Raw genomic sequence first — 24,611 nt, 5'->3', positions numbered from 1 at the left:
TTGATTACACATGATTTCAATGTTCTCTTTAGTCTGGATCATAAACCTCTCAGAGAAAAAGACCTCCATCCTCCTAGAAGTGCTGAAACTCCAAACAGAGAAGAAACCAGTAGAGCTGATAGACTGGACAGATGATGAGAGTGAAGTGAGAGGATTCATTCAGTGTCTGCCATACATCTCACAAATCAGGTGAGATTAAAGCTTTTCACACTACAACAAACTCATTTGATTGCCTTTGTCTGAGTGTCACCCCTGTTGGCATATTTTGTCACTGCTTTTTTACTAACTAAACATATTGGATTTGTTGGATTGTGGAATATTTGATCAGTGCAATGTGGTTTTTGCAACAAAGGAAGCTGTCAGACATGATTAATTAAAATGTCTGTAGTGAACTAAAGCAGTTTTATGTCATAGTTAGTAAATTGTAATTGGCAGATACATATAGTTCAAATGCATAACATTATAATTAATTTGATTTCCTCAAAAGTATAAGTAGCATTTATGTTGTGCCAATGTGCTGTGGTGTGTTGTGAGCAGGGTGTGGTGGGCCGTTTTGGGTGAGAAAGTCCAGGGCATCTTCTTAGGCCCAGTCTGGCCATGGAGATGTATTGTATGCTTCTCCCATTAGGACATGACAAACTAGATTGCTGTCATTATTAGAGGTCGACCGATATGCTTTTTCTCTGGCCGATGCCGATTTTTTAGAAATCAGGGCAGCCGATGGCCGATATGTTTGGCCGATTTTCTACATAATAATCTAAATGTTCTCATCATTATTAGCAGATATTTTAAATGCTATTTAAGTCAAAGTTTTTAAAAATATATGACTGGTCTTTCTGAAGAGTTTTACAACCTCCTCTGCACCATGCATTTATCAGACACAGATATTACCTGACACTCTGCTGTCGTCATCTTTGATCAGTTTTTTACCATGGCTTTTATTGCTTTGTAGGATAAAATCCTTATTTGGTAGACCTGATAAAATATTTATTCATCATAAAGTTAACATAGTAAATGTCTATGGTTTTTAGTTGAGACTGTTATTTATGGCAAATCTTTCTAAACACATTTACATTCTCATTTCTGAGGCGCTATAAGTGACTGATTGTGCTGACAGTGACGTCTTGTGAGTTTAGTGTTGGGACAGATCTGTTGTTTCAACCGTTCATTCAAACGAATCCGTTCAAAGGAGTCAGTTCACGAATCGGACGCGCTGTGATCTAATCCAGGCTGAGCAGCGCAAAACTGTAAACAAAGTGTTACTGTAACAACACGAAAAACATTTCCTCTGTGGATATGATTTGGTCTTCCGACCTTTCGCCATCGAGTCAGTTTTGTTTTAAGTAATAAAAGCAGGGAGACAGAAAGCGTGCGCACGCGGCTCTTCTCTCTCTGTCACGCAAACAAAGATCATTATCACTCATTAATCACATGAAATGAGCCTAATCTTTGCACGGACAGTGCACCGCGAGACATAAGCCCGTCGCGCTGTTGTACTGGCTGCTTAATTTGCGCGATCCCGCCATCATTTAGTAAAGCTGTTTGTGAACAAGGCATGGCTGCACACACACGAGACGGGAGCGATCTGCTTGCAGCAAGAGGCAGCGTCACGAGTTCTACAACAGCGCTTAGGTGCCCGCAGATGTGCCTGCCTATTAATCGGACTAATTTTGCAGCAAAATCGGCCAAAGCCGATTTTTTTAAATATGCCAAAAATTGGCCAATTAATCGGCCGGCCGATAAATCGGTCGACCTCTACTGATTATAATCAACACAGCTGTCTTTAGTAAAAGCTCAGCTTTATTTATATAGCGCCAATAACAATTAAACAACAATTGTTGACCAAGGTCAATATAACAAACTAACATCATGTACAACATACACTCACCTAAATGATTATTAGGAACACCTGTTCAATTTCTCATTAATGCAATTATCTAATCAACCAATCACATGGCAGTTGCTTCAATGCATTTAGGGGTGTGGTCCTGGTCGACAATCTCCTGAACTCCAAACTGAATGTCAGAATGGGAAAGAAAGGTGATTTAAGCAACTTTTGAGCGTGGCATTGTTGTTGGTGCCAGATGGCAGGTCTGAGTATTTCACAATCTGCTCAGTTACTGGGATTTTCATGCACAACCATTTCTAGTGTTTACAAAAAATGTTGTGAAAAGGGAAAAACATCCAGTATGCGGCAGTCCTGTGGGCGAAAATGCCTTGTTGATGCTTGAGGTCAGAGGAGAATGGGCCGACTGATTCAAGCTGATAGAAGAGCAACTTTGACTGAAATACCCACTCGTTACTAGAGCCCGACCGATATGCGTTTTTTCGGGCCGATGCCGATACAGATATTAGGGAGTAAAAAAAGACCGATAACGATATATCGGCCGATATTCTTTATGTGTATATTATAGTTTAGTACACATATACTACAGTATATTATACTACAGTACTGTACATAGAATACACTATACACTTTAACATAATATACTGTATATGAATAAATACAATGCAATGCAATGATCACTCACAAATGTGGTGATCCAACACTTATATTGATGTGACAAAGATATGTACTATAGGCAAGAAGTTAACAATAAACTTTATTATCCAAAATGAGTCGGATATCAGTGCACTAAACCAGTGGTTCTTAACGTTATTCCTGGAGGCCCACTGCTCTGCACATTTTGTATGTCTCCCTTATTTAACACACCTGATTCAAATCATCAGCTCATTAGAAGAGCTCTCCATGAACTGAACTGAGTCTTTCAGATAAAAGAGACATACAAAATGTGCAGGGCAGTGGGCCTCCAGGAATAACGTTAAGAACCACTGCACTAAACAGTAAACTTGACTTATTATAAATAACTTTAAAACACAAAGAGAACAAAATACATAAAACTTGCATCATTTGCAGTTTTGACGAGAATAACGTTAAAAAGAGAAACTTATGAAGTAATTGATTATTAGCTTTACAGTAAGTTGTGTAACGTTACTTCACAAATTAGTAAGCAACTCACCGTTATGAAGACAATGCTTGACGGAGCACATACTAATGTACGCTATGTTTAATGTTGTGCACAACGTTTTTATAACACAAACCCAGGGTTCCGTGCAAACTTTAGACTTTTATAAAACTAAAGCGTCTTCGATCCGCCTCTTTTATTTAGCAAGGGTGTAGAGTTGCGCGAGCTTATTGAATCAATTGCTCTGAAATGAGCATGTTACCTAACAACACAAGCACAAGCAGCAGTAATCTCATATAGTGTTATATAAGTACACGGCTGCGCGTAGTTTAAACGTGTCATTTCTCCGTCTCGCGTCATTTCTCCCGCTTGCGTTTTAACTCGCAAGTCGACAAAGAGACGGATTAAAAACACCAAATGTAAACGGGAATGCGTCTCTCTTGTCCACTTATAATCCAATCGACCAAAGCGCGTCTTAATACCAGGTGTAAAAATGTTGTGAAGAAGGAAGACACTGCATGACTGCCGCCACCTGAACTGAGAGACTGACTGACTGAAGTGAAGGGGGTGGGGGATTGGCTGGTGTCACTACAGTGAGTGATCTGGGTCACCATTAGCAACCAGTAGGGCGCACTCTGCTGGACAAACAAGTACTTACATCTTTCAAATGCATTTAATGTGTTCTGTAACAAACGTTCATATCGGCCCATATCTGCGGCTTATACGCCGATACAGATATATCTGCGACATGCTCATATCGGCCGATAAAATCGGCAAAACGATAAATCGGTCGGGCTCTACTCGTTACAACTGAGGTATGCAGCAAAGCATTTGTGAAGCCACAACACGCACAACCTTGAGGAGGATGGGCTACAACAGCAGAAAAACCCACTGGGTACCACTCATCTCCACTACAAATAGAAAAAAGAGGCAAAAATTTGCACAAGCTCACCAAAATTGGACCGTTGAAGACTGGAAAAATGTTGCCTGGTCTGATGAGTCTCGATTTCTTTTGAGACATTCAGATGGTAGAGTCAAAATTTAGCATAAAAAGAATGAGAACATGGATCCATCATGCCTTGTTACCACTGTGCAGGCTGATGGTTGTGGTGTAATGGTGTGGGGAATGTTTTCTTGGCACACTTTAGGCCCCTTAGTGCCAATTGGGCATCGTTTAAATGCCACGGCCTACCTGAGCATTGTTTCTGACCATGTCCATCCCTTTGTGACCACCATATACCCATCCTCTGATGGCTACTTCCAGCAGGATAATGCACCATGTCACAAAGCTTAAATCATTTCAAATTGGTTTCTTGAACCAGACCAGGAGTTCACTGTACTAAAATGGCCCTCACAGTCACCAGATCTCAACCCAATAGAGCATCTTTGGGATGTGGTGGAACGGGAGCTTTGTGCCCTGGATGTGCATCCCACAAATCTCCATCAACTGCAAGATGCTATCCTATCAATATGGGCCAACATTCTTAAAGAATGATTTCAGCACCTTGTTAAATCAATGCCATGTAGTCGGAGCCGATGGTGTAGTGGACGGTGCTCCGACACATGGTGCAGACGCACTTCTGGGGAGCCGAGTTCGAATCCCGGCTTGCGGGCCTTTGCCAATCCCATACCCCTCTCTTTACCCTGTACTTTCCCGTCTTCTCCTTAATTACTATCTATCCAAATCAATGCCACGTAAAATTAAGGCAGTTTTGAAGGCGAAAGAGGGGTCAAACACAGTATTAGTATGGTGTTCTTAATAATCCTTTAGGTGAGTGTAAATTATATAGCAGGACAAACCAGACACAGCTCACATCAGCAGCAATTAAAGCAAGAGAATAAAGAGTTTTGAGTTTTGTTTTAAACTTGTATTGTGTAGAGGCAGTTCTAATAAGTCCTGGTGCAGCCACAGCAGTCTCCTTTTGACTTCAGTCTAGCCCGAGGAGCGTTTAACTGTCTCTGGTTGGAGGATTCAAGAAACCTTACAAGATTGTACAGATAGTAAAAAAGAAATATATACCAGAGCTGAACCATTCAGAGCTTTAAAAACCAGCAACAAGACTTTAAAGCAATGTTCCCTCTAAGCTGCGCGCGCACGGCCGCGCAGGCCAGTCGAAGTGGCCTTGCAATAGATTTGTCAGACCGCACACATTTTTCAGACCTCACAAACTATTTTTTTTCAGGGGTTAAGCATCTGAGCATCAAAGGCTAGGAAATAAACATTTAAATATCCAGAGATCATGTGACAACCAAGCCGGATGTACATTAGAATATTTCTATACAAGTATCCTAGGTTACTCTTGGCGTGCCCTGGCAAGCACAGTAGGCTACCATTGTAGCTGCCCCCTGGTTTTCTTAATAATAAGCAGAGAGTCTCTAACGGGTGTAATCATTTATTTTTCAGTCAACTGCATAAGCACCGTGAAAACTTAAAGGAATAGTCTACTCATCAGGCATGAAAATCCCTCACCTTTCGGCGAAATTCGCCGTTTTGAAGCCAAAAAAGGTGACCCCCGTGAATCATGTAGATTCGATGAGAAAACTTTTTTTTTGGTGGGGGGGGTGCGCACGTTGTTTGTAGACGCGCCCTTCGCTGTCATCCAACATGTATCCCACACATTAGATTTGTTTGAGTTCATGCTGCGTTGCAAAACCCGACAGGCAGACAGGTGACATCAAAGTATCACGAGAGTGAATCGAGAAGCCATAAGGTAGTCTGCTTTCGAACGGCTCTCGCGCTACTGTGATGTCATCCGCATTTCTGTGTTCTTCGTCATACAAGCTTGTTGAAGATGCGTAGAGCGACTGCCTTCGGGACATAAAGTCAACACAAAACGCTGTAAAAATATTATTGTGGAATTGTAAGGCATCAACCAATTAAAACAACATATCTACACAGACTGACACTGCAAAGTGACCTAAAATATTTTTGTTGGAATGGATTGGAACGAATTATGGACGTACTCCTCGCTTGTAAGTCATTGGTCTACGGCTGTAAGTACTTAAATGTAAATATGGTGAAACTGCAAATATTGCATGAAATGCTGTAATAAGAACATACTATTATTAATACTGCTAATAAGAAAGTTTACAGTAACATTTAAGCGAGACTATTTGAGCGACAAAGATGCTTTTTCAGCTGTTTTCAGTGCGCATACGCGCACAAACTCAAAAGCCCACGCCCAACGCGCGTTTCAAAAATCACGCAAAGCAAACGCATATTTTTTGGGGCTTGACAGGAGATATACGCACAAACTTTATTGTAATACCACAGTCTCTGAAAGTATACTCATAAAAACAGTCGTTTATTACAAGTGAGAAGTTGATCATGTTTCAGTGATCGCTTCTCCGTTGTTAAAGGGACAGTTCGTCTCATAAGAAATGCATATGTTTGAGTCATTATGTTAATCAAACTACAAAAGACAAAAGGAAAATCACTTTTATAGCTTTAAAAAGATCAATGATATTTAATTTATAGAATAAAAACAGTGTTATGTTAATTTGATACTGTTTTTTCAACCTAATCAATAGATCTTACTTTATTTGTAACTTTGTTCTTTTCAAATTATATGCTTGTAATGTCTTGATTTGTTCTTGATTATCACTTTTTTGCTTATCTAAAAATTATTCAACCCATGACTCAAAAACCATAATGTAATTCATTTAACCAGTACTATATTGTAAAATTAATTCATTTTAAATTAGATGTAGGCCTTCAGGTACACCCTATTGCAAGGCCAACTTAAAATTGTATGGCCTTGCGACTGATGGTCAGATTATGGCAAAATAAAATTATTGCAGATTTAAAATAGTAAGGGAATGCTACTTGTTACAGCTTTCCACATTTATCAACCCATTTAATTAAACATGGTTTCTGTTACTAGTTAAATGTTTACATTTTAAATTTGAAAGAATTATATAATTGAAATAATGGTCATAATGTATTTTTTGCGTATGTTATGGTGTGCATTTTGTTTCTGCGCACATGGAGCGATGTTGCGTTCCTTCCTTCTTTTTTGTCCTTGGCCAATCACATGCCTGAAGAATAAATAAGTTAAGTTACAGCGTGTTCCCTAATGAGGCCATAATATTTATTCTGGGGGGGTCCTCCCACCTCGCGGCCCCATCAGAGGCCACATCGCCCCTCGAGCGCCCTTTTTACCTTTTTCACCCCTGACCCGTTTTCATGCCTGACTCATTTTCAATATTAAAATGTTATTACCTTAACTAAGAAGAGTTGATACATCCCTCTATCATCTTAGTGCGTGCACGTAAGCGCTGGAGCGCGCTGCTACACTTCGATAGTATTTAGCTTAGCCCCATTCATTCAATGGTACCATTCAGAGATAAAGTTAGAAGTGACCAAACACATCAACGTTTTTCCTATTTAAGACGAGTAGTTATACGAAAAAGTTTGGTGGTACAAAATAAAACGTAGCACTTTTCTAAGCGGATTTAAACGAGGAACTATATTTTATGGCGTAATAGCACTTTTGGGAGTACTTCAGCTCCCCTGAAAAATCCGCTCCCCTTCTCCCTCTCATAATGGGAGAGGGAGAGTGTTACTGCGCCGAGTCGAAGTACTCCCAAACTGAACTGATTGAGACACACGGATAGACAAACCATTCACGCCCACTTGGTATTAAAACTTCTGCTCCTCTTCTGTTGGTCTCCTTGGTTTCCTTTTTACGCAGGGGTTAGTAACCCCAGCTAAGTATTGCCACATTATTATGTTTGAGTCTAGTGCACCATTATATGTTGTGTAGTGACGGATGGTTGTGTTTAAGTAAGCCAGAGATGCGCAAAATAATACTGTATTTAGAATACCATGATGACTCAAGAACTTTTTCGTATAACTACACGTCTTAAATAGGAAAAACGTTGATGTGTTTGGTCACTTCTAACTTTATCTCTGAATGGTACCATTGAATGAATGGGGCTAAGCTAAATGCTATGGAAGTGTAGCAGCCGCAGTTTTTGAATGTCAACATTCATGAGGCGCATCCAAGCGTCACAGAGTTTCTGTGTGCTTCTCTATGTCGCGTACTTGCTGTGACGGGCGGGCTCGCGCAGAGCGCGTGTATGCGCGCTTGAGTTGCATTAAACCATATCGATATGAACGGTATTGGCTAATTCCGCATCGCATCATGAACCCATATCGATATATCCCCTAAATCCGATATACCGCCCAGCCCTAACGTGAAGCGTTTAAGACCACGAAAACAGTTTGCAAAATAGACAATGACATAAATAAAGATTAAGTTTCATAAACATAAAACACAAACTACACACCTCGTTCCGCTCACCAAGGGGTGCAAATCTTCAATGTGATGCTGCTTGCATTAATCGTTGACTTTGTAATCAAAAAAGCTTATTTTAGCGCTTCAGAGACGAGCAGGAAAACACGAGCAGAGAAAACCTTTTGCAGCTATTCAGATTCCGGGGTTCACAGTCTCAACCCGATAATGTGATTAACACTCCATGGAAGAATTAACTAGACTAGTTTGTTGCACTAGTTTGTTCCAGTTATTAAATTGTTTATATAGGCTTCCTTTATTAAAATTTACACCATGTCAATTTTATAGGCCTATAAATACTGTTAAGCACTGCATTAGCAGTGCATTTACGTTCCACTTAAATGTTGTACCTGAAAAATGACTAAACATCTTGGATACTTTTATTTTTTTATATATCTTTATCAGTCATAATAACCAGTGAACCAGTCATAATAACCTCTCTAAACCTTATTAAAACCTTATCAACCAAAGATCCTTTAAGTTTAGCTAAACTGACTGGTAAAACACCATCATTAAAATGTTCCCAAAGTCCAAACATTATGAAGGATATTGAATAAATATCAACCTTGTAAACATTGATGCATTTGCTGTCATCTCTTTGAATCTCCTATGGCTAACGCAGGCTCGTGGTCATTTTCGGCAGATCGTGTGGTTGCGAATTGCTCACAGTACTGAAATGTGCGCTCAGAAAAAAAAGAATTTGCTCAGTGCTGAAAACAATTAGAGGGAACATTGCTTTAAAGTGTAACGAATTGGTTGCCAATGCAATGATATCAGTACCGGGCTAATATTTTCTTGTGTATGCACAACAGTAAGGAGACTTGAGGCAGCATTTTGTACTAGCCAATTTGCCAGGTTACCTTTTATAAATTGTTCAATCGTTAATTTCTTGGTAAAGCTCATGTAAGCCAAATCTGCACACAAACACAAATACTCAAATCTTGAGTCATCATGGTATTCTAAATACAGTATTATTTTGCGCATCTCTGGCTTACTTAAACACAACCGTCCGTCACTACACAACATATAATGGTGCACTAGACTCAAACATAATAATGTGGCAATACTTAGCTGGGGTTACTAACCCCTGCGTAAAAAGGAAACCAAGGAGACCAACAGAAGAGGAGCAGAAGTTTTAATACCAAGTGGGCGTGAATGGTTTGTCTATCCGTGTGTTTCAATCAGTTCCCCAGCTCCCTAGGTTGTGAATCAGTATAGCGTGTTTAGGGCAGGGCTCTATAGTGCAACAAAAAAATCTGAGGTTGCACCGGTGCGACCAACCGTTCGAGGGAAAAAAGTCTCTGTGACTCTGAAAGTCTCCCTGTGGTTCAACAATAGACACACATTAGGCAGGCCGCCACGCCAAGAAACATTTCCACCACGTCTGCGGTTGTGGCGAGTAGGGATATTGCAAACTTAACTATATTATTTTACACACAATAACAGTTGATAACGATAGTATTATGTTATGTAGATGATCTGCTGTTGCTTTACGTTTCTAATGACAAACACATTGCCCCACAATCTGACTGGATGCTCTCTCTGAAGGTTAAAGGTGTGCTCGTCGCTGGCATGCAAAACATATATTTTGCCAACTTGTCCATATTAAATAAGTATTATATCACCCCACTTCCCAACTTCTGCCATCTTTAACTCTTTCGCCCCCAGCGTTTTTTTTTTTTAAGTCGCCAGACAGTTTTTCATGATTTTCACAAAAGTTTAATGCCTTCCAGAAAATGTTCTTCTTTAAATATATAAACATACAATATACCAAATGAAAGAACAGACCCTCTGCTTTCAAACAAAAAAAACTTTCATCCTACCTTCAGTAGTTCTTTTGTAATCAGCTTTTTAATATGAGTAGGTTTCTGCAAAAACACCACATTTTGAGCAAAAAGCAGATAATTCCATTTTTGTGACAGACTTTTCATAGAGATCCCATTCAGAGCGATCTTTAAAACAAACATGGACATGCAGCCGCTTGCCATAGGGCAATACTTCCGGGTTTAAAAAGTTGCGGAAGGGTGCCACCTGGTGGATAATAGTATTCCGGTATTGCGGAGAGCCGGAAATACTCGTCATTGACAGGGAACCGTTTTCTCTTGATTGACGAAATATCTTGTCAATGGCGGTGAAAGAGTTAATCCAAACATTAAAGACACAATATGTACGATTTTTGTTATAAAATATCAAAAAATCACTTGAAACACTTGTGCAGTTTTTTTTACATTATCCCAAAAGTTCCCAAGGATTTGTAAATGTTTTAAATAATGTCTTGTCCTCTGTCTCTCTTGTAATTGTTGCCCTTTCAGTGACTAAATTTCTGCGCTATCCTCAGTTTCTGGTTGTAAAAACTGTGGCAACACAAGTGGACAAATGCGGAAATAAAATAATGAGATCAAACGTACATTTTTTTTTCATTAACTTGCCATGTTTAAGGCCTTTATTTTATTGTAAAATTCTGATCACACAAAATCGTCAAGTATTGACTTCCTTTATACTAGTTTTCTAACAAAGTCATTTAATATTTTCTTATTTTGGTAGTAAATTTCAGCTGATTAACAGTAAATTTAAAATTACAACCTGTTGTTTGCTTTGTAATCACTAACAGAATCTCTTTTGCTCTCTGTTTAGATTTATTAAACCAAATGAATCAAGTCTCTCCAGTAGTCAAAGCTTTTAACATTTGGATTTAATTGATTTAAATGACGAGTCTTTGGCAGCATCTCGTGTTATCCTGCACTGGACATTTAAAGTAAAAATCATTTGTGTTTTCTCTACAGATTTACTGAGGTTTTCTCTAAGAAGAAAGAATCTGTTCAGTTTCTGGTGAATCTGTTCACTGCAGCATCAGAGTTTGAAACAAATACAGAAGAAAAATACACTGAACTATTAACATCTGTGTGCAACTACACAACTTTCCCATGTGTTGAGAGAACCTCTGTTCATTCAAGTTTTTTACTGGATCTGTACTCCCATCTAAAGGACTATGAGAGTCAAACAGGCAACAGTGTCCTACCAGCATTACAGTCAATTTATCAGTCATCTCCTGCAGTCTGGACCGTAAACCTCTCAATGAGAAGGGGCTCCATCCTCCTAGAAGTGCTGAAACTCCAAACAGAGAAGAAACCAGTAGAGCTGATAGACTGCACAGATGATGAGAGTGAAGTGAGAGGATTCATTCAGTGTCTGCCTTACATCTCACAACTGAGGTAAGATTAAAGCTATTTGCACTGCAACAAACTCATTTGTTTGTCTTGTGGCATCCCTGTTGGCGTTTGTAGTCATTGTTTTTACCAACTTAACATATTTGTGTTTGTTGAGTTGTAATATTGGAGCAGTGTTATGTGATTTCCCACCAAATAGAGCTGTAAAACATGATTATTTAAAGTGTTTGTAGTAACCTAAAGCAGTCAGTTAGCTGTTAGAATAAATAAGCAGTTAAATGTTAAGTTGAGGTAAAAATAAGGTACAATCATGCATTGTTTTGCAGCTTGAACAAAGAACAAAGACTATACTCATTCTCAAGTATTTAAAGATGTTTTACAGCTCCTGCTGTTTCCCTGGCTGTATTATCAGAAGTTATTAATATCAAATTAAACAGATAACCATGGTTAAAACAAATAATATTGTGGGGGGGGGGTAAGATGGCGGCGTGAACAGTTGAAAGTTACAAGCTCTCGGTACCGAAGCTTTGTAAGACGTTAAGGAATATAAAATTAATAGCCCAATTTAGATTGTTCCACATTTTGTGCACATTGGTGACATTAGCTATGCCTAGAGTCGCCCAAAAAAGATCAAGTGAGGCGGGAAGAGGAGATACTTCACTTATCGCCAATGGTGACCATGAATATGAAAAAACCTGACAAATAATCTGGAACTGGAGTCGGAAGAAGAATTTCCTGCTCTACCTGTAAAGCCGAGTAAGCCTCCAATAGCAAAAAAAACCTACAATCTCCGGAGTCCAAGCTGCAAATATATCTAAACCTGACGAGATTGTGGCTACGCTTGCTAATCTAATAAACACCAGAAGTGTTGCGCTCGAATCTATGATAAAAGAGTTGAAAAGCAAAATGACTTATGTTGAAAAACGGGTGGAGAGAAGTGAGTAATCAACCAAGATTTGCATGACTCGTGTGTGGAATCTGGAAAGTTACGGTAGACGCTGGAATCTAAGGCTCCACGGATTACAAGAAACGGCAAAAGAAAATGTGCGAGAAGTCATCATACTTGTGTGCCAAAAAGTGTTACCACATGAGGCGACAATACCAGATGCTATTGATGTTGCACACCGAACGGGATTCAAACATTCCAACGAATCAAGACCGCGAACAATCATCATTCCCTTCATTACCAGACGACTTAGAGATGCTCTGTGAAAAGCTGCTAAGAGTAACGAGTTCCTCAAAAATCAGGGCTTGCAGTTTAAGGAAGATCTCACAAAGGAGGACAGAGATAATAGACAAAAGTTATGGCCTTTGATTAAGAAAGCTCGTGAAGAAGGTAAACCGGCATACTTTGTTGGGGGTCGTGCTTTTATCGAAGGGGCAGAAATTTCTGAAGGATAAGACCCGATTAAAATGTCTGATTTTGAAGATGGTCATCATCGGGGGTTTTCCATCCTGAAACTTTGAAACATGCTTACTTAAATGGATCCTGATATGTTGTTACAAGGTAATAACTGTATCCACACTATATTTAAAGATGTGCTATTAAGCCAACGTTCAAAAGGGCTTTAACATATATTGGAAATATGTTTATAATAAGTTTAATGCATTCTAAATGCTGCTAGTTCTATACTAAGACAACCTTTATGTTGTGTTAATCATATTATATTCCCGTTATATACTGCATTATTTAAGTACCGATCTTGATTGCAATTTGTTCATTACCTTCTTTAAAATCAAATAACAGCTGTGGGTTTTTGTTGAAAGCGTTATGTCTAAGTTATCTTTTGTTTCTTTTAATGCTAGGGGTTAAAAAGAATATTAAAAGGGAAGCAATGTTTTTGTTTGCTAAACATTTTAGGTCAGAAACTTAGTTTGTTTTTTACAAGAGGCTCACTCTATTAAAGAGGATCTAAATTTTTGGAGGTCACAATGGGGTCATTCAATATGGTTTTTGCATGGATCTGAACGATCAGCTGGAGTGGTTACTTTAAAGAATAGATTTAATGGGAATATATTACAAACGAAGTGTGATTAAAATCATTTCTGTCATTTCATTTGCCAGTTAATTAAACATCATGAAAATATCTTTATTATTTGCAATATATATGGATACAATAACAATTTGGGAAACTCAAATCTTTTTGAAACTATAGAAAGTATATTTCAGGAATGGCTAAAAAAAATTCAGAGTGCCACCCTGTTGGTAGGAGGGGATTTTAACATTGTCTTAGATGGAGTTTTGGATAAATGGCCTCCAGGTCGACCTAATATTAATAATAATAACCTAAAGTCCTTCATGGAAAAATTTATTCTCATAGACATCTGGAGAGACAAATTCCCATTTCAAAAGTCCTTTTGTCAGAAAATTTTAATAGAGACTAGAAGTGAATATAGTATCAACGCCACTTACAGATCATAAAGCTATATGCATCAATATCAAACTATCTAATACAAACTGCACTGTTAATAGGACATATTGGAAATTGAAAAACTCATTATTGTTGTACAATGAAGCCCAAATAGAAATTACAAAATTGGTAAATACGTTTTGGGAAAAGGCCAACAAAGACTGTAAATATGGTCTAATTGGGAACTTCTAAAATTTGAAGCTGCAAAATTCTTTAGGACATTTAGTAGCCAATTGGCAAAGTCTATTAAAATGAAGGAAATAAATATCATTAGAGGCATGACTAATTTGTCAGAAAAAAGCCCAGATGATCTATCAGAGGAAGAAAAAATAATTTAGCCGATCTTTAAATAAAACTTGACGAGATCTATAAAAGAAAAGCCAAAGGAGCTTTTGTCCGTTCAAGGAGAAGATGTCTGGAAGAGGGAAAGCAAAATTTACACTATTTTTTTTAATTTAGAGAGATGTCATTTGAAGAATAATAGCATTTTAATCTGAATATTAATGTGGTGTTAACAATTGATCATAAATGAATTTCTAACTACTGCAGTGAATTTTAGGCAAGGCAAGGCAAGGCAAGTTTATTTGTATAGCACATTTCATACACAAAGGTCATTCAAAGTGCTTTACATAGAAATGAGAAAACAAAAATCAAAGATACATGAATTTAAAATATCAATTAAAATAAAAAATAAATGTGATTTAAATAAAAACTGTTTAAATGGGAAGAATATAAGAAGTTTTATAAGAAGTTATACAGTTCTTATTATTTTAAAGCTGAATCAGATACTTTCATGAATAACTTAGAAGTTAAAACTATTAATGACAGTGATAAAACATTTTGTGAAGCACAATTTTCTATTGAAGAAGTTATTCATGCAATTTCACACCTCAAAAATAATAAATCACCAGGCACTGATGGCCTGAGTACAGAACTTTACAAACAATTTTCTAAAGAACTATGCCCATTTATTTGAGGTCTTTAAGGAAAGTATGGAAAATCAATGACTTCCACCCACCCTAACTCAAGGATTAATTACATTACTTCCCAAACCAAAAAAGACATTCTCCTCCTTGACAATTGGCGCCCAATCAGTTTACTAAATAATGATTATAAAATATTTGCTCTCATTTAAGCTAAAAGATTTTAAACTGTATTGGACACAATTATTGATGAGACACAAATGAAGTTCTAAACATAGGTTCGGGAGGAGCCTAAAACATTCAGTTCTGTCTATCATCCTGAGAGCCTATTTAAGGGAGTTAATCTCTAAGCCTTATATTGACGATTCATCCAGCATAGGCCCCGCCCATTTCCAGAACAATGTCCTCCCAAGACCAACTTCTGCTCTTCACCTCCGAAGCAGATCTATCATCAGCGGTCGTCGAGCCATCACCAGTTCCTTCCAACTCTAACCCAGCTCCCAAGCAGAGCCTCGACAAAAGAGGACGTCCTCCTCAGCGTCCTCCTGCCGTTTCACCTAAGCGCCGCCGCTTAAATCTCCCCTCTCCGCCTCCAGCGAGACACCCTCGAACCTCTCCTTCCGTGACTCTACCCAGTACATCTCCAATCCCTGCAATAGAAAAATGGACCGTGAACGGGCTGCGGCTCGCTCTCGCGTCCGCCGACATCGAGTTTTCTAGAAAGTTGACAAAAGCCCAACTCTATGAGCTTTATCTCCGTGCCCAAACCGGTCAGATCCCTGTAGCAGCTACCCAGACAACATCCAAAAAAGGTCCCGGCCGCCCTCGTAAGAATCGGCAGCGCGTTTCCGCAAACCCAAGGCCTTCTCCAACGTCAAGCGCCTCGAGGGCTTCCCCTCCGGTCGCCGCGCATGCGCCGCCTACTACCGCAGTAGCCCTCTGCCCCTCCCCTTCTAACCCAGCCGGTCCGACTACCGCCCCACACACCTCACCAGGCGCAATCTACCCCTCTCTCGCACCCACTTCTGCCTCCCTCTTCGCTAATGCTTTCCCTATCCAACCCCTTCTCCCTCCCTCTTCAGCTTTGCTAAATCAGACTCAAAACCCTCCAATTCTCCCTCCCTCTCATTTTCCACCTGGGCTTTCCTCTAACGTCATGGGAGTTCCCCCTAGTGTGAGGCCGCCCCCGCTGATGGGAATCTCTCTAGCTCCTCCCCATTTTCCTCTTTCTTCAAATTTCTCTCTTCCGAGCGCAGCGCACGGCGTGAGGCTGCCTCCGCAAACAGCGCCTGCCCCGGATTTACCTCTCTTAAGCCGTACTCCTTCCTACACTCTTCTCACAGCAGTGCCTTTAGCAATGCCTGCTCACGCCGTTGCCATGGACCCGCCACCCGTTTCCAACTCACTCCGCTCTCAAATTCTTTCAGGTATGGATGTGGACCTGGCGTACCTCCTCTCTCCCTTTCCAAAAAAAGACAGCCATCGCTCTCTGGACTGTGGCGCTTTCTCCGTCGTTCTTAAAGACTCGCCCTCCAACTCCAACCGTATCCTTTCCTTTGCAGAATTCGTCATAGCATTTAATAAATCCTTTTCCAAACAGGCGTAAAGAACTTAACTTGACTAACTTTCCATAATTTCAGAGTTCTCATTGTCATTCGGCGGCTGTCATTTTAACATTTACCACAAATTATTTTCTGCCAAATGCGCCACGAGAGTCACCCACTTGAACCAGTGCCCTTACTGGGGAGCACTGGACTTCGAACTATACAATAGAGTTTTTCTCGGCTGCCACAACATCTCTAGATCTCTCGACAGGGTTCTAAATTTACTCTTTTGACCACCAGCCAATGTAGTTGGTTACTTTCTAAAGTTACCAGCCAATCAGCATTTCCACTAGCCAAATTTTTTCCGGTGAAAATAAGAGAAATTATGAGTGCCACTGAATGCAACAATGATTCGCTTTTTTTCGAGTACATCATGCGACAATCCTGACAAAACATGATAAAATTTTTGTGATCAAATACAAGCTTTCTTCGTTTCTCTGTTGATAGACATAAAGCTCTACTGAGGCACAGGCCCCCCATTTTTTGCTAACTTTTTTTGAAAGCCTGCTGTGTGCAAGAAGTGTGCAACACTTCTATACAATGTCCTTTACTTAACCCACTTTTCTACAGTGCAACAGTTACTGTGAAAGATAAATATTTATTTAATAGGGCCGGGACTCGATTAAAAAAAATTAATCTAATTAATTAGAGGCTTTGTAATTAATTAATCTAAATTAATCGCATTTTAATCACATATAAATATTTGACCTGAGAACATTAAGAAGTAATTTTTTTACATGGATTTTTAGTATACACTCTTAGAAATGATGTGTTAATTTTATACACATCATTGTGCGGTAAGCTTTTAACACATTATGTGTAATTTTAAGACATTATGTGTCATTTTGTGTTGATTTTGTGTTCAAGTATAAAACATGTTGTGTTAAAAGTAACACAAAATGTGTTATTTCAATAATAACACAGAGATGGGTGGATTCCAGGATGACGCAGTTTGTTCAACACTAATGTGTTGTTTTGACTGTCTGTGTTCCGGTACCTATTTGCGCGGATCCCCCACCTCACGTATAAAAACAACAAAACATAATATACTATATAGCCTATATTAAAATTAAAATATAAAAAATATATTATGCACATTTTTAAGTTGCACCTCGTTTATAGTTTTCTTAAGTGGGATTCAGATGTGAAAAGCGCTGCATAATGTACGCGCTTTTAGTCTTACCATTGAAACTTAACTAAATTAAAAAATAAGAGGTGATATATAGCTTTAGCCTACATAAATGCTTGTTTCTTTAATGTTGCAAGATCCTCTTCAGGTTTTCTTGCTGTTATGTTTATAATAGTTCATTGTTCAGAGTTCATATTGATGATCTTATAGTCCATTTAAAAATGTTCTTACAAACTGACTTTATTCGTCAGAAAAACACCATTTAACTTTTTTCCTTTACCTGCCGTCGCTATTCTCTGTGCGTGTCCTCCGTCAAAGTAGCCTATTAAAATTAATATGAAGTTGATTTTTGAAAGTCTAAGCACACCGCAAATCAAACGTGCTGCTACAGTATGCTCTAAATGCGCGTGTAAATTTAATTTCTGGGCACTGCCAAGCTGATTTTTAAGTGATATAGGCTACTCACTGCATGTTTTGGCATTCGGTAGCATATGCATCAATGAGATGCACGGTGTTGCTTTTAATGTTCTTTTTAATTTATATTCACAAAACCTAACAACAAAACATTGTTTATAATTAGTAGACAAATTATTTGAAACGAAATTCATTTTAAAGTAGCAAACAAAACTTAAATTAAACTCGCAATAAGCTAATTAAATTGAAACAAAACAACATTACAACAATATTTAAACCCAACAACACTCAAACATTAACATATAACAGACATTAGGATACATGTTAAAATAATCTGTAGTTTGTTGGTAGATGTTTATTGGGCAAAACCTCCGTTGCAAACCTCCATTTACCAGAATAAATAATTTTTACTTTGAACTAGATGCTTTGTCCCCTTAAAATCAGCTGTTCGTTTAGGTTCCGTCTACTTTTATTTAAACTGCAGCACAACTCCGGAGTTCTCGAACTAAAACAGGGTCTGCAGCATTTACGAATGACTCCGTTAATAAGTGCGATTAAAATGCGTTAAAATGTTTAACGCGTTATTTTTTGTGTAATTAATTAATCTTAATTAACGCGTTAAAGTCCCGGCCCTAGTATTTAAAAATATTTAAGTGTAATCTTCATCATACCTAACATTATTAACATGTTTAGAGGCATAAATGGCATAAAATGTTTGGAAATAATGACAGCAGAGAAATATTTTCTAAATTATACAATGATAGCAATGATTAATAACTTATTTTAACAAGAATATTTTAAGAAACCAGTCTTTTTATGACTGCTATACTAAATAATCTCAGTCAGAGTTACTGCTAACTTATGTAGTGTCCTAGAGTTAAATATTAGTAAACTAAATATTAATTTCATATGTGAAAATACAGAACAGTATAACATATACATCTGTTGATTTTCTCAGCAAAAATGCAATCCTATAGTCTTGACAAGAGGTAATCCTGAGATTTTTCCTCTAATGTTTGAGACCTGACAGGGTGAGGTTAATTTCTCTTACCTCCTTTTAACTCGTCATCTCTCCTTTCTTCTTCCCTATCCCTGCTTTGCACAAAACATTTCTGATGTACATCTACAGAAGCCAATAGTGATCGATTCAAAATAAGATTATCAATATTATTTAGAAACATATTTCTCGTCATGTTTTCATAATTACTCACTCGCGTGGCATCATCTTGTGAATGCAGTTGCACGAGTGGATGAACGCAAAGACGCCCGTGGACATGGATACATGCGTGCACGCGTCAGTGCGACTGCTTCGTCGCTTTTACATGCGTAAATTGGGTAACTGCATTGCATAAAGATCTGTTTTTGCCGCTATTATCTTTGGAAAGGAATACACTAGTTAACTGCTAAAATTTAAACTTGAGATTTACACCTGGGCACAAAAGATTTACACTGGTAAAAGGGGTGTGGCGACATCCCTGTCTTTTGGTCTATCCTCCCTGCTCTGCCCGTTCGTTCTCCTTCTTCCTTGTGTTTTCTAGTGGACACGCTCAGTTCATTTCCATGGTTTCTTGCGCTGGTTTCGCTGCAAACTGTGCGCAGTCAATGTGCGAATAAAACATCATCACGTAGAATTACGGCACAGTGTTCATGGGAAATGTAGGAAGTACTGCCAGAGGGATAAATGTCCGAGAGCTTTATGTATCATGCATGCAATGCCTCATGCATCACCGGCCAAACTGGCTAGTAAGTGTTAATTTAGAACCCTGTCTCTTGATCGCCAGGCTCACTCTTGTCTGTCAGTACAAAATACCACCAGCCCCCGTGTCCCCTGACTCCACTAAATCCACTTCATACGTGCCAGAGTCCCGATTCGCTCGCCCAGGTCCTGCAAATAACCAAAGTCGTTTCTCTGCATCCACCAGCCAGGTCTGCAATAATTTTAATGAATTCCGCTGTTCCAGGCAAAGATGCCGCTATTTGCACGTTTGTAATTTTTGCGGCGGTGCTCATGCCCGCCCTGTTTGCCCAGTGTACAAATCCTCTGCAAAAAACAATAAAGACCTTAAAAAATATCTATCTTCTCCCATCAATGTCTCTGCTCTTGCACACGAACTTCAATGTCACCCCAATAAAGAATTTACAAATTTCCTTCTTCAGTTTTACAGCAAGGTTTTGACCCCGGTCTTGAAACCATGCCCGACTCAACCTTCACCTATAAATAATTTGCAATCTGCCCGTTTCGACTCCGTAGACTCCCTCCTACAAAGTAGAAGTAGAATCTAAATTTATGATCGGCCCATTCAATCCCCCCCATTCCTTACCTCTCAGATAGGTCATTTCGGGTATCCTGGATAGGTGACGTCTCCGAACCCCAACATCTTGATACCGGGGTTACCTTTTATAAATTATGTTCAATCATTAATTTCTTGCTAAAGCTCATGTAAGCCAAATCTGCAGTTTTAACACAAATACTCAAATCGTGAGTCATCATGATATACTAAATACAGCATTATTGAGAAGCATCTGCACATCTCTGGCTTACTTAAACACACCAGTCACAACACAACACACAATGACGGGCTAGCTCAAACATAATAATGTGGCGATACTTAGTTGGGGTTTTCTAACCTCTGCATAAAAAGGAAACCAAGGAGACCAACAGAAGAAGAGCAGAAGTTTTAATACCAAGTGGCAAACTGGGTGTGAATGGCTTGTCTATCCACGTGTCTCAATCAGTTGCCTGGCTTCCTAGGTTGTGAAGCAGTATAACGTGTTCAGGGCAGAGCTCTAGAGTACAACCTAATTACTCAATGGTTCAACAAAAAAAATCTGAGGTTGCACCGGTGCGACCAACTGTTTGAGGGAATAAAGTCTCTGCGACTCTGAAAGTCTCCCTGTGGTTCAACAACAGACACACATTAGGCAGACCGCCACGCCAAGAAACATTTCCACCATGTCTGCGGTTGTGGCGAAAAGGGATATTGCAAACAAAATCTCGCCCGATAAGCACTGTTTTATCCTAATCCTACACCCAAACCTAACCCTAAACACAATTTTATGGGATTTAGGCTGGAACTAAACAGACAACTTATTTTTTTGTAGACAACAAAATAAACAAGCATACACGATATATGTTTCGTAAGGACTAATTGACGACGGGCCATTGAATTATAAGAAAATAACGCACACCCAAGGTGGTAATGCGGCAGGACGCGAAGCAGAGTGTGCATTATTTTTTTTTTCAAATAATTCAAAGGACCGGAGTCAATTATTCCGCTTACACCACGGTTACCACAAACATTGCTCTGTTGCCTATTTTTAAGACATTTGAAAAGTTAGGTGTGCGGTTTACAGAAAAATAATCAACACCCATAGAACATTTCTCAGCCAATCAGAATGCAGCATTCAACAGACCCGTGGTATAAACTAATATAATTATCAGAAGAAAAGCTCACACATTTAATGCCTTTATTTTATTGTTACACACTGAGTCATCATGTATTGTCTACTTTCATGCTAATTCTCTAACCATGTCATTTAATATTTTCTTATTTTTGTAGAAAATTTCAGCTGATCAACAGTAAATTTAAACTCACAACCTGTTGTTTGATTTGTAATCACTAACATAATCTGTTTTGCTCTCTGTTTAGATTTATTAAACCACCAAATGATTCACCTGAACTGTGGGAAAAGAGAAAGAGATTATTTATACTGGATTTGTGTCTGCAAGCTGCTGTCTGTCAGAAAGAGACCATAGAGACAACTGTGAAGATGCTGCTGTCATCTGTGAATTATGAGAAATGTGATTTTCTGCTGGATCTGTACTCACATGTGAAGGACTATGAGAGTCAAACAGGCAGGAGTCTCCTACCAGCATTACAGTCAATTTATCAGTCATCTCCTGCAGTCTGGACCATAAACCTCTCAGAGAGAAAGACCTCCATCCTCCTAGAAGTGCTGAAACTCCAAACAGAGAAGAAACCAGTAGAGCTGATAGACTGCACAGATGATGAGAGTGAAGTGAGAGGATTCATCCAGTGTCTGCCATACATCTCACAACTGAGGTGAGAGATTTATGTCAATAAAATGATCAGTGATTGTTTACCAAAGTACGAACAAGAAACACCAAAACTGAATTTCAACACATCACAGGAACAGACTTAAATAAAATCATGTTGTTTCAGTAATGCTGTGAGTGAAGCTGTCTGTGTAAAGCTAGGTACACACCAAAAGATTTTTTAAATCTTATCAGATTTTAAAAATGTGAGAGACCACAAACATGATGAAAAAAATGGCTGATTTAACACGTTTGTTCCTAAATTGTGTAGACTGCCACTATGTGGTCATGACAGCACACCACGCAGAATCAGATTAACTTCACAAACAACGCGAGTCTCAGCTGAAAACACAGGAAATCTCGTGAAGATCTTGTGATATTTCTCTCGTCCACTCCAAACGTAATGTCACAGTAAACAAACATGGCAAATAATAAGGCATAAAGTAATGTCATTAATACAATGGACTTCTTTTTTACATCTCTGATGTCCATCCCACTTTGGACTGTGTGTGCTGAGCCATGTAGTTGTTTTGGTTTTATCTTTCATCTGCTCACTTTTAGATTGGGTATTGTTTGACGTGACAATCTACAGCGTGTGTGTGTGCGTTTGTCCTCAGGGCTTCCCCCACACAACAAGACTTTTGCTTGTAAATATTCAACATGTTAACTATTTATGATCGGAGCTGCCAAGCAGATTTAGACGCTCTTAACGCACCGCGCACCACAGGAAAATCTGTTAAGATAATCGGTGCAACCACAAAGACGATCTAGACTACCTAGGATTGTCGTAAGGGGGAAAATCAGCACAAATTCAGCCTGAATATCTTGTGGTGTGTACCCAGCTTTACACAACACAATAGCACTTAACTTTAATGGAGCTTTATTTACTTTCATAATAGGGCTGCACGATAGATCACATGCGATAGTCATGCACATGTTGTCAGTAAAGCCGGTTCCTTAATTAGTAGTAAATTGCCATCACCTGCTTTCAGATGGAGCGGCATTTCCCTGCTGAAAAAAACAGCATAGATCAGCATAATTCCCGTGCTGGTTTAGCTGGTGGTCAGCAGCATACCAGCACCAAAACACAACATATGCTGGTATGCTGTTTTTTTTTCAGCAGGGTTACTACACAAAGCCAGTTCACTGACAATTGGAGCAATTTCGCACTAATTATCAGGGATGTATCTCCTGCGATGTTTGCGATATGGCCCAGATTGTCAGTGGACTATGGCTTTGTTTAGTAAATGCTGCATCATCTGAAAGCAGGTAATGGCGATTTACTACTAATCAAGGAATCGGATTTACTGACAAGATGCACCTGACTATCGCATGCGATCTATCATGCAGCCCTATTTCATAATAGTAAGAACACAAACACAGTGAAACTGACTGACATCAGCTGATTCGGGTCAGTTAAAAGTCATTTTACATGAATAATGCAAGATTATTTGTTACATAATCTTTGTACGACATTTACTATCTGAAAGACAGCAGCTGAACAGTAAACAAGAAAAAATGTGATATATTTTTTATAAATTTAGGATTATATTTACAACACAACACTCTGCAAAAACGTCCAGTAGAAGTGAAATATGAACTGTTATTGCCTGAATCATTGATTATGATTTGGGACTTGGTGTTTTTGGACAAGTCTCTCCAGTAGTCAAAGCTTTTAACATTTGGATTTAATTGATTTAAATGACGAGTCTTTGGCAGCATCTCATATTATCATGCACTGGACATTTAAAGTAAAAATCATTTGCGTTTTCTCCACAGATTTACTGAGGTTTTCTCTAAGAAGAAAGAATCTGTTCAGTTTCTGGTGAATCTGTTCACTGCAGCATCAGAGTTTGAAACAAATACAGAAGAAAAATACACTGAACTATTAACATCTGTGTGCAACTACACAACTTTCCCATGTGATGAGAGAACCTCTGTTCAGTCAAATTTTTTACTGGATCTGTACTCCCATCTAAAGGACTATGAGAGTCAAACAGGCAGGAGTGTCCTACCAGCATTACAGTCAATTTATCAGTCATCTCCTGCAGTCTGGACCATAAACCTCTCAGAGAGAAAGACCTCCATCCTCCTAGAAGTGCTGAAACTCCAAACAGAGAAGAAACCAGTAGAGCTGATAGACTGGACAGATGATGAGAGTGAAGTGAGAGGATTCATTCAGTGTCTGCCATACATCTCACAACTGAGGTAAGAGTCTTAAAGCTATGTGTGCACTGCAACAAACTCATTTGTTTGTCTTGTGGCATCCTATTGGCGTTTGTAGTTATTGTTTTTACCAACTTAACATATTTGTGTTTGTTGAGTTGTAAAATATTTGAGCAGTGTAATGTGATATCCCACCAATTAGAGCTGTAAAGCATGATTATTTTAAGTGTTTGTAGTAACCTAAAGCAGTCAGTTAGCTGTTAGAATAAATAAGCAGTTAAATGTTAAGTTGAGGTAAAAATAAGGTACAATCATGCATTGTTTTGCAGCTTGAACAAAGAACAAAGACTACTCATTCTCAAGTATTTAAAGATGTTTTACAGCCCCTGTTGTTTCCCTGGCTGTATTATCAGAAGTTACTAGTATCAAATTAAACAGATAACCATGGTTAAAACAAATATAATGGGGGGAGGGGGG

At 38.8% G+C, this 24,611-nt stretch overlaps 1 protein-coding gene across 1 annotated transcript in view; it reads left to right on the top strand.

Moving 5' to 3' along the window:
- LOC129438952 (uncharacterized) overlaps positions 1-24,611 on the top strand; it is a 194,325-nt gene that overhangs the window by 127,366 nt on the left and 42,348 nt on the right. The window lies entirely within an intron of this gene.

This window comes from Misgurnus anguillicaudatus, chromosome 24 (assembly GCF_027580225.2).
Source record: "Misgurnus anguillicaudatus chromosome 24, ASM2758022v2, whole genome shotgun sequence".
Classification (NCBI taxonomy): domain Eukaryota; kingdom Metazoa; phylum Chordata; class Actinopteri; order Cypriniformes; family Cobitidae; genus Misgurnus; species Misgurnus anguillicaudatus.
Note: the sequence above shows the minus strand (reverse complement) of the source record. Positions and strands in the feature narration are given on the sequence as shown.